This window comes from Lynx rufus, unplaced genomic scaffold (assembly GCF_022079265.1).
Source record: "Lynx rufus isolate CCGP_SWC_20201006 ecotype Redwood Valley unplaced genomic scaffold, mLynRuf1.p SCAF_17, whole genome shotgun sequence".
NCBI lineage: Eukaryota > Metazoa > Chordata > Mammalia > Carnivora > Felidae > Lynx > Lynx rufus.
The window spans coordinates 33,477,296-33,486,962 of record NW_025814831.1 but is presented as its reverse complement, the minus strand read 5'-3'; the positions used below and the strand labels follow the sequence as shown (position 1 = coordinate 33,486,962).

The following is a 9,667-nucleotide window of genomic DNA, read 5'->3' as shown; positions in this document are numbered from 1 at the left end:
CTAACAACAAAAAGGCTTGTGACAGTTGTCTGTCCCCTTTTTAAGAACTACTGAAAGTCTAGGGGCACCTGGGTGGCTCAGTCGATTGAGTGTCTGATCTCAGCTCAGGTCATGATCTTGTGGCTCGTGGGTTTGAGCACCACACCACACAGGTTGTCAGCGGGGAGCCTGCTACAAGTCTTCTGTCCCCCTTTCTCTCCACCTACCCTGCTCACGCTCTCTCTCAAAAATAAATAAACACTAAAAAAAATAAATAAATAACTACTGAGAGTCTAGTGCAAAAACTTTTGTTTAGACCTTACTGGCCAGAACTTAATCACATGGCCATATCCATTACCAATGAAGACAGAAAAGAAATTTTGGGGAAATGCAATTTAACTGCATTTTTAAATGCAATTTTAATTTTTTTTTTAAAGACACATTTATTCAACATCATGATCAGACTATTACATTTAGCAATCAATAGCATGGGCACAAAAAAACAATCTACGTTAAAACCATTTGTTGGAATGCTTTACACTTTCCATAGAACAGAAACTAAAATAACCTGTTATACAATTAGTCACAAATACAGTCTTGAGTTTTTTGCCCATACACATGAGTATTGTCTAAAACATGTCTTCTTTGTAGCAGTTAGGCCCTGCCACCACTGTGCTTGGCTGGGTTCACAAATCTGTTATAACCTGTAGCTTCCCTGTCACTTCTCTGGCTCTCCTCTCCTGCTAAGCTTTGTTTCCTGGCCGTAATTAAAACCTTCTGCCACCACCATAGCCACTGCTGCTGGAACCACCATAGCCACCTTGGTTTCATGGTTTGACAAAGTACTGGCCTCCACCACCATAGGGGACAGGGCTTCTGCCTCCAAAATTTCCTCCTTTCATGGGTCCAAAATTTGAAGATTCATTGTTGTAATTGCCAAAGTCATTATAGCTTTCACCACCTCCAAAGTTGCTTCCATCATTACCAAATCTGTTATAGCCATCCCCACTGCCACCATATCCACTACCCCTTTGATTCCCACCACAGCTACCTCACCCACTGAAGCTTCCTCCATGACCAAAGTTATTCCCACCAAAACCACCTCCATGACCACCACCAAAGTTTCCAGAGCCACTTTGACTTCTTTGGCTGGATGAAGCACTAGCCATCTCTTTCTTAGACAGAGTTCTCCTGACTTCACAATTGTGACCATTCACAGTATGGTATTTTTGAATGACAATCTTGTCTATAGAGTCATGGTCATCAAATGTTATAAAAGCAAACCTCTCTTTTTGCCACTGCCTCAGTTAGTCATGATTTCAGTCACTCCAATTTTCCCATATTGTTCAAAATAATCTCTTGGATGATGTTCTTAAATTTTTTTTTAACATTTACTTATTTTTGAGAGACAGAGAGAGACAGAGCATGAGTTGGGGAGGGACAGAGAGAGGGAGACACAGAATCTGAAGCAGGCTTCAGGCTCTGAGCTGTGAGTACAGAGCCCGACACAAGGCTTGAACTCACAAACTGCGAGATCATGCCCTGAGCTGCAGTCGGACGCCCAACCAACTGAGCCACCCAGGCGCCCCTCTTGGATGATGTTCTTCAGTGTCTTCTTCAATGCCACCAACAAAAATCTTTTTCACAGTTAAGTGGGCACCAGGTCTTTGAGAATCTTCTCTGGAGACAGCCCTCTTTGGTTCCACAACTCTTCCATCTACCTTGTGTGGCCTTGCACTCATGGTTGCATCCACCTCTTCCACAGTGGCATACATGACAAACCCAAACACCTCTGGAGTGCTTGGTGTTTGGATCTCTCATAACCACACAGTCTGTAAGCATTCACCATTGCTCAAAATGGCTCCTCAGACTCTAACCGGTTGTTTCAAAGCTCAAACCTCCGATGAAAAGCTTCGGTAGCTGTTCAGGCTCTTTGCGAGACTCTGACTTAAGACATGATAGTGGTGGGAGGGGAGACTTTAATGATGCTTCCTCAGCAGTGTCCACGGGCAGAAAGCTTAAATGTATTTTTTAAATGCCCCCTGACTTTTGCTACTAGGCAGAGGGGAGAATGGAGATATTGGGTAGGCCACTGGCATTTCCTGCCATTGTTCCTCTTGAATTTTCTGTCTATGACATCCCAGGGTTTGGAATTAAGTTGTCCTCAAAATCAATGAATAAATGAATAAAGCATTTTTAGAAATGCAGCTCATGGCACAATATTCTAAATCAAGCAGCTCATGGCACAATATTCTAAAATGAATTGACTTTATTTCTAGGACAGTTTTAGGTTTACAGAAAATTTGAACAGAAACTAGAGTGTTCCCATACACTACTCCCCCCACCCCAATACACACATACACATACAGTTCCCCCTACTATTAAATTTTGCACTGGTGTGGTACATTTGTTTCAACTGACTAACCAATATTGATAAATTATTACCAACTAAAGAATATAGTTTATTTTAGTGTTTTCCCTTTGTGTTGCACAATTCTATATGGGTTTTGATACATGCATAATGTCATGTATCCCCCATTACAGTATCATACAGAATAGTTTCACTGCCCTAAAAAAATCCTCTGTGCTCCACCTCTATGCACCCCTCTTTTCCTCCCCAGGAACGCCTAGCAACCACTGATCTTTTTACTGTTGCCACAGTTTTGCCTTTTTTATAATGTCATATAGTTGGAAACATACAGTATGTACCCTTCTCAGACTGGCCTCATTCACTTAGCAATATGCACTTAAGATTCCTCTATGTCTTTTTGTGGCTTGATAGCTCATTCTCATTTCTTTTTATTGCTGAATAACATCCCACTGTATGGATGTGCCACAGTTTGGTTTTACATTCACCTATCGAAGAACGTCTTGGTTGCCTTCAATTTATGACTAAAGCTGCTATAAACATTTGTGTGTAGGTTTCTGTGTGGACTTAAGTTTTCACTCATTTGAGCAAAAACCTAGGAGCATGATTTCTGGATCATATAGTAAAACTATATTTAGCTTTGTAAAAAACTGACAAAATATCTTTAGAAGTGGCTGCACCATTTTGCATTCCCACCAGTAACGAATGAAAGTTCCTGTTGCTCCCATATCCTCATCACCATTTGGTGTTATCAGTGTTTGAATTTTAGCCATTCTAAAATGATTTAGCCATTCAATGAGATGATGTTATCTGTTTGTTGTTGTTGAGACAGAGAGAGACAGAGAGGAAGAGGGGAAGAGGGAGAGGGAGAGAGAGGAAGAGGGGCAGAGGGAGAGAGAGAGAATCTTAATCTCAACACAGAGCCTGATGTGGGACTTGATCCCATGACCTTGGGATGATGACCTGAGCGGAAATCATAAGTCTGATGCTCAACTGATTGATCCACCCAGGCGCCCCTCTAATTGTTGTTTTAATTTACAATTTCCTAGTTACATATAATGTTGAACATCTTTTCATCTGCTTATTTGGATAGCCTATATCTTATTCAGTGAGGTGTCTATTCAAATCTTTTGATCATTTAATTTTTTTATTTTTTATTTTTGAGAGAGAGAGAGCATGCACAAGGGTGAGTGAGGGGCAGAGAGAGAGGGAGAGAGGGAATCCTGAAGGGGTAGAGCTCACCTGATATGGGGCTCAAACTCACAAACTATGAGACCATGACCTGAGCTGAAGTGGGACACTTAACCAACTGAGCCATCCAGGAGCCCCACTTTTGGTTACTTTTTAATTGGGTTGTTGAGTTTCAAAATTTCCTTGTATATTCTGGGTAATAGTCTTTTATTAGATAAGTGTTTGCAGATGTATCCTCTCAATCTGTGGCCTATCTTTTCATTCTCTTGTCTAATCATTTTTTTGGCATAAAGTTGTTCATCATATTTTGCAGTTTCTTAAATCTCTGCTTATTTTATATCCCCCCCTTAAATAAACATTATTTATTTGTTGCTACTTCTCTTTTATCTAGATCAATCTCACAGGAACTTGTTTTATTAGTCTTTTCAAATATCTAACTTTAGTTCTTTTGTTCATCTATCACATCTTTTTCTATTTTATTAATTTATTCTCTGATCTTTATCTTCTTCCTTCCTATTATTTTGGATTTGTTTTTTGTTTCTTCTACTGTATTAGGATGATCACTTATATATTTAATTTTTAGTTTTTCTTATTTTAGAGTGTAAAAGCATATAAGGTTATTAATTTGCCTGCATCCTATAAATTTTCATATATAGTATTTTTATTACCTCTCAAATCTATTATTATAACTTTATTTCCACTGGGATTTTTTCTTTGATCTTTCAGTTATTAAGATTTTTTAAAATCTTCAAATATATAGAGTTTTAAAAATAATTTTGTTATTGACTTCTAGCTTAATTGTACTAAGATCAGAGAATGAGATCTGTATGATAGCAATTTTATGCAATTTGTAGTAAATTGCTCAATGGCCTAAATAAAAGTTAATTTTCTTAAGTCTTCTTTGTAAGTTTTGTTTTGTTTGTTTTTTTGTTGCTGCTTCATTGTCCTTTATTTTTTTTTAATTACTTTATTTAAATTCAAGTTAGTTAACAATGTTCTATTAGTTTCAGGAGTAGAACCCAGTGATTTGTCACTTACATATGACACCCAGTGCTCATCCCAACAAGTGCCCTCCTTAATGGCATCACCCATTTAGCCCATCCCCTTCCTGATAAGTTTTAAAAGTATTTGTGTTCTCAAAATGCTGGATGCAGAGTTCTATACGTGTTCCTTAGAAACTGTTAATTAATGGTGTTGGAGATACTCCAGCAATGACTGGTGATTCTTGGATATATTTACCTATGTAGATGTTATTGACTGAATGTTTTGTGTCTTCTCAAAATCCATATGTTGAAAACTAACTTCCAGTATAATGATATCAGGAGGTGGGGACTTTGGGAGGTGATTAAGTCATGAGAGTGGAACCTCATGAATAAGATTAGTGACTTATAAAAGAGGCCCACAAGAGCTCCTTATCTCTTGGCCAAGTGAGGGCACAATGAAAAGACAGCAGTCTATAAACTAGGTGGCAGGCACTCACCAGACAAAAAAAATCTGTCAGCACCTTGATCATGGACTTCCCTGCCCCAAAACTATGAGAAATAAATTTATGGTTTTTTTTCAATGTTTATTTATTTTTGAGAGACAAAGCATGAGCAGGGGAGGAGCAGAGAGAAAGGAAGACAGAGAATCCGAAGCAGGCTTCAGGCTCTGAGCTGTCAGCACAGAACCTGACACAGGGCTCAAACTCCTGAATGGTGATATCATGACCTGAGCTGAAGTTGGATGCTTAACAGACTAAGCCACCCAGGCACCCCTAAATTCCTATTGTTTATAAGCCACCTAGTCAATGGCATTGTGTTACAATAGTCCACACAGACTAAGACAAAGAATGAGGTACTAAAAAGCTGACTGGGAATCCTTTATGCACAAATGGGGCTTGTTGGGTTGGAACTTCAATGTAGGACCCAGACAATTTATTATGGTGTAGGGGAGGAAAATTTGTTTCCTCTACCCTTCTAGATTCTTCTAGCTGGTCTATTAATTAAATTGACATAAGACAGATTAACAGAAGAAAACAAATTGAGAGTCCTATAAGAATGAGACCCAAGGACAAGTCAGGCAATTGAGGCTTAAATGCCATCTTAAGTTAAAGAATAGAATAGAATAGAATAGAATAGAATAGAATAGAATAGAATAGAATAGAATAGGCCTGGGGATTCAAATGGGAGGAGGGGAACTCCCAGGACAATAAGAAGAGCAGGTATTTGGTAATTAGATATTTGCCCTGCTGTACATTAAAAGTTATTAAAAGTTATCTCTGGTAATAAGTCTCTTTCTGAGCCAGACCCCCATTTTAAATTCTTTATGTAGTTAAAAGACAGGTAAAACTTTTCCTTAAACCTGTTGGGTCTTAATTGCCTTTAGTTCAAAATAATCCACATGTCAAAATGGCATATGTTGGTGTCATGTATTCTGCTCCTCCTCAATGGGATTCCTCAAATGTCAATATTCTGTCATTCCAATCAAATTTATGTCTTATAAAATTACACTGAGATTTGTTTGTCTGCTATTAACTCCATTCCTATTCTTATTTTTAAATGTTTTTTTAATGTTTATTTATTTTTGAGAGAGACAGAGACAGAATGCAAGTGGGTTGGAGTAAAGAGAGAGGGAGACACAGAATCTGAAGGAGGCTCCAGACTCCGAGCTGTCAGTACAGAGCCCGATGTGGGGCTCGAACTCACGAGCTATGAGATCATGACCTGAGCCAACCTGAGTTAAGATCGGATGCTTAACCAACTGAGCCACCCAGGTGCCCCTCTCCATTCCTATTCTTTTTCTTCTTTGGGTTTATAAACTTTTCACTCCTTTACTTTCATTTTTTTAAAAAAAAAACCTTTTTATTGAAGTGTATATGCATCCAGGAAAGTGTCCACAAATATGTAACGTGAACACACACATAAACCAGCGCTCAGATTAAGAAACAGAACGTTATCAGCACTTCATGAGCCTCCTCATGCTCTCTTCCAGAATCATTACTCTACGTTGACTTCTAACAGCATGGATATTTGGGTAGTTTCCAGTTTAGGGCCGTTGCCAACATGAGTATGGGTTTTTTTGTATATGTCCATTCAGTGAACATATGTACACATTTTTGTTGGGCTTATACCTAGGAGTGAAACTGTTGGGACAGAGGCTATGCATATATTTAGCTTTAGTTGATCCTGCCAAACAGTTTAACAAAGTGATGGTACCCATTTATTTACCCTCAGAAGCATATGAGAGCTCTGGTTGCTCCACAACCTTGTCAATCCTTGGTGTTTTGTGTCTTTTTCATTTTAGTCTTTCTGGTGGGTATGGTCTCTCATTGTGGTTTTAATTTGCATTTCCTTTTAACTTTTTTGTTTGTTATTTTAGATGTTTCTGGATGGAGCAGATTAAAATGCAGGGAGTTAATCCTCTACATCTGCCATAAATTTCCCCCTTATGGGTACTTACCTAAAGGAACTTAGAACTTCTTTTCCTTTACAGGAGGCAATATAATCTAGAGAATGAGGGCAACATGCTTTGTAAGAAGATATACTGAGGTTTGATTCACAGCTCCAATGCTTACTTGCTGCTACCTTGAGAAATTTATTTAACCTTTCTCCATTTTATGTAAAATGTCACTGATAATAGTACTGTTTCAGGAGGTTGTTGTGAGGATTAAATGAGATAAAATACATAAAACAATTTGCAAAGTTTCTAGCACAGTGCATGTACACAGTCAACAATGGCATCTATTATTGTACTTTACATTGTTTATGCACATCGCATTTCTCCTTCCGTTACACATTCTATGACAAAATAACAACACAGAGCACACATTAGCTTCTTCAAATATAATAGTTGCTGATAAAGACCAGTTGAATGAATGATTTTAAATATAAACACAAGGTATTGTGGTTATTGTTATACAAGATGGCATAATTATTGTAATGGCAATGGTAGAAAATGCACTGCTACTCAGGAATACATTATTTAAACAAGTGTCTGTCTTATTTACCTTTATCATTTAACAGTTAAGAAAATTAGAGCAGTAGAGTAGCATTACTGGAGCTAATTAGTAATAACAATTAGATGTTCCATATTGCATTTGAGAGGGTTCCAGAGGCCACTCCTTTCAAAACCCAAATCAAAACAAACAAAAATACCACCCCAGAAACAAAAACACAAATACCCTTTTCTGAAGAGACGATAAGCCTTTCCAATTTTAACAGATCCTTTGTTCAGCACTGGAGAAACTGGGGCGGGCACAGCTGCCCTAGCAGCTACCGTACAATATGGCGTCGCCCATTTGTACACACCGGCTGGGATTACATCCTCCTAGCCCGTCGCAGGACCGGAAGTGGCTTCGGCCCTAGTGGATCCGGGTGGGTGCGCGCAGGTGGCGGTGGAGGGTTCCAGCTCTTCAGCGTGAGGTGCCGCAGGTGTTCGGTTTGGGTCCCGGTCGCAGGTGAGTGAGGATCAGGGACCCGCGAGGCCTTTCACCCGCCTCTGCGAGGGAAGGAGGGGGTTTCCAGTGCCGATTGAGGGGAAGGGTTGTGGAGCCGGCGATGTCACTGTCTGCGGGGGCGACTTATTGCGCGGACCCCGCCGTCCCCAAGCGACTTGGCCCAGCCCTTCCTTCTTCCCCTACCCGGCGCGGCCTCCTCGCTCCCCTGCCCCGCGGCGGTTCAGCACCCAGGGGTGCGACCAGGGCTCTCGTCCCGGGCCGCGGCCACCCACGCGCCGTCTCGAACTCCCTTCGTCTCTCTTTAGGAGCACGTACCAAACCTTCATGGTTTCTAGACCCAGTCAGCTCAAAAGGAGGCACCGCCCACAGCACCTGGCAACTCCTTGGGCGCCGCTGCGTGTTCCACGCAGCCACAGTGACAGTTTCTCCCCGAGGTTCGTGGGGACCTGCCCCCGCCTCTGCTGTTACCACCCCTTTCCTCCCAGACCACACCCGCTGCTCTGGGCCTTGCTGGGAGCCACCTCTTTTCTCGCATCCCTGAGATCAAAACTAGAACCCTAGTGGTTAGTGCACAATTGATCCTTGCTCATTAAAAGAAAAGCAAACCCAGCCCTTTCTAAGCTTTTGATATACTGATTGGACGCAAACTCTCTTAGGTGCCCATGCCTTGGAAACATTACATTACTTTTACCGTATTTTAAAAATTGTATTACATGGTTAGAAGGAACCTCCCGGGAAGATTTTGTTATTATCAGAATTAGGAAGTGCGGGAGACAAGCAGTTTATTGGGGGAAGTAATGATTGGTTTTGGTCAAGTTCAGTTAGTTTTAAAAAATGTATTTATTCTTTTATATTTATTTTTGTTGCAGTCCATGCATACGGTCCTAAAAAAAAAATCATGTAAGAAATTTAAAATGGATAGTTGATCTCTTTCCATCTCCATCTTCTTTAATTTCTTAGCCCTAAAGTAAGAACTGTTACCAGTTTGGGATGTGTGTGTGTGTGTGTGTGTGTGTGTGTGTGTGTGTGTGTGTGTGTGTTTCTCTTTCTTTACATTTATTGACAAGTGTTTGTTCATATAAGTTACATGCATGTAAGATTTCATGTTAAATTTTTACTGACATACTTTACAAATACAGCATATTGTACCTATTCAGCAACTTGATTTTTTATACTTAAAAATGGGCCTTGGAACTTTTTATTTGTCCATATGTAGAGAGACCTACTTTATTTTACTTGCTCTGTAAATTCCATGGTATATTAAGATTTCACAGTATGAGAAGTTCCATAGATTGTTTACAGTTAGACACAGTGAGGCAGAGAACATCCTTCCAAATGTGTCTGTGTGCCCATGTGAACATTTCAAACCTGCAGATTGAATTGCTGGGTGGGAGGGTGTGGACATCTAAGGCTAAACTGCCCACCACCAGTGTATAATGATGTCTGTTTCCCTAGCTCTTTTAAACATGTGATGCTATCAATCTTTTTCATTTTTGCCCATCTAGTGGGTGAAAAATGTTTCTAATTGGTGTTTTAATTTGTACTTACCTAGTTACCAGTGAGACTGGGAATCTTTTCATGATTGTTGGCTATTTGCATTTCCTGTTTCGAGAAATGTCTCGTTTTTATTGTTTTTTTTTTTAATATATGGTAGAGTTTTATGTATTCTGGATATCAATCTTTTGTCATTT

At 39.8% G+C, this 9,667-nt stretch overlaps 1 protein-coding gene and 1 pseudogene across 2 annotated transcripts in view; one reads left to right on the top strand and one right to left on the bottom strand.

The window, feature by feature from the left end:
* Window positions 1–512: 512 nt before the first annotated feature.
* On the bottom strand, window positions 513–8,302 carry LOC124512261 (heterogeneous nuclear ribonucleoprotein A1-like; annotated as a pseudogene).
* The window catches only part of EXD2 (exonuclease 3'-5' domain containing 2), a 50,261-nt gene continuing 48,482 nt past the window's right edge, over window positions 7,889–9,667 (top strand). For both annotated transcript variants that reach the window (XM_047079442.1, XM_047079441.1), the window contains exon 1: window positions 7,889–7,976. The gene's annotated coding sequence lies outside the window, so the exon portion shown is untranslated. The remainder of the gene's footprint in view (window positions 7,977–9,667) is intronic.